Source organism: Alligator sinensis, unplaced genomic scaffold (assembly GCF_000455745.1).
Source record: "Alligator sinensis unplaced genomic scaffold, ASM45574v1 scaffold432_1, whole genome shotgun sequence".
NCBI classification, from domain to species: domain Eukaryota; kingdom Metazoa; phylum Chordata; order Crocodylia; family Alligatoridae; genus Alligator; species Alligator sinensis.
The window spans coordinates 2,743,554-2,745,045 of NW_005841998.1; the positions used below are offsets into that span (position 1 = coordinate 2,743,554).

Consider the following 1,492-nt stretch of genomic DNA (forward strand, 5'->3'; position numbering starts at 1 on the left):
ATCTTTACGATGTTCTGTTCTTGCAATGTATGTCGCAGGGCACCTCAGTGCCTGCTCCTAGGGAGTAGAAACTGCCAGGGAGAGAGAGCCCAGCTGAGGGTTGCCAGGGTAACGAGCCCAGCTGCAGGTTGCCGGGGCAACTAAGGAGAGCCAGCTGCCTGTGGGAGGCAGGGCCTGGCCCTTATAAAGCCCAGGGCTGAGGCCAGGCTGGCAGTCTTCTGCCAGCAGCCAGAGGGACAGGAGCTCCTGCAGTTAGGATGGGAGGACAAGCCTAACAGCAAGTATAGCTTGTGAGAGCTCCAGAGGCTGGAGCAATGATATTGAGTTACAGCCAGGAGGCTTATGTTGTTATGGCCCAGTGCCTTATGTGTGAGTTATAGCCAGGAGGCTCGAGTTTATGTTCAGCTTTGATATTACACTGGTGGTTTGGGCGAGGCTGTAGGGGTTGGAGGAGGCCTCATAGGGGGCTCATGGTAAAGTGAGGACCCTGGCGCCAGTGAGGGCTCACTAGGCCCTGAGAGTTGCAGGGCAGAGTGAGGCTATAGGGGTTGGAGGAGTCCGCATAAAGGGCCCCACGGGAGTGTGGGGGCCCCAGTGCCTGAGGAGGGTGCAGTGTTCTCATAGGGACCTACAGAGGGTGGGAACCTAGCGCCAGTGAAGGTGCAGTATTTGCAGGTGGAACCCCAGTGACATGGGAACCCCCGTGCCAGTGAAGGCGCAGCTTGCAGTGAGGAGCGCAACCAGTGGGTTGCGGGCGGAGAACATAGACCCCGGGTTGTGTGCGGGGTATGTAGACCCCAGCCCCAGAGAGGGGCAACTTTGAGATGCCCCAGCGTGGGCACGATGAACCCCAGAGAGGGGGCCACATTATTAGGAAGCCCAGGACGGGCACAGCAAGCCCCAGAAAGGGGGCAGTGTTATTAGGAAGCCCCGTAGGGGCACGGCAAGCCCTAGAGAGGGGGCAATATTATTAGGAGGCCCAGTGCGGGCACAGTGAGCCTCTGAAGAAGGGCTAGTGCTGTGACAAACCCCGGAGCAGAGTAGAATGCTGCAGTTGCCCCGGTGAGAGGGGGTAGTGGCGCGGTGAGCCCTGGGAGAAGGGGGGAGAAGCGCAGTGGGCCCGAGAGTCAGGGGGCATTGCTGGGAAGTCCCCAGAGCAGGCGCAGAGAGCTCTGAACGGGGGGCTGTATTTGAGAAGCCCGAGTGCAGGCAACATTGCAGGGAGGGCCCCAGACAGGGGGCATCATTACAGAGAAGACCCCCAGGGAGGGGTGACATTCCAGGGGAGCCCAGAGTGGGCTCAGAGAGCCCAAGAGAGGGCAGCACAGCAGAGGAGGGCCAGAGAGTGGGCGAGAGTACATAGAGGAGGCCTGAGAGACGGGCTGTGTACGTATAGAAAGACATACCAGCGTCTATCCCATCAGCAAGGCTTGGGGCGGGGTATTAGGGGTTGGTAGGAGACACGCATAGCCCATAAGGCTCAGGGGGCCGG

General features: G+C 59.8%; 1 long non-coding RNA gene across 1 annotated transcript in view; it reads left to right on the plus strand.

Moving 5' to 3' along the window:
- The first annotated feature begins 337 nt into the window (after window positions 1–337).
- LOC102383939 overlaps window positions 338–1,492 on the plus strand; it is a 3,166-nt gene continuing 2,011 nt past the window's right edge. The window contains exon 1 of the long non-coding RNA XR_323588.1: window positions 338–369. This is a non-coding gene — a long non-coding RNA (uncharacterized LOC102383939). The remainder of the gene's footprint in view (window positions 370–1,492) is intronic.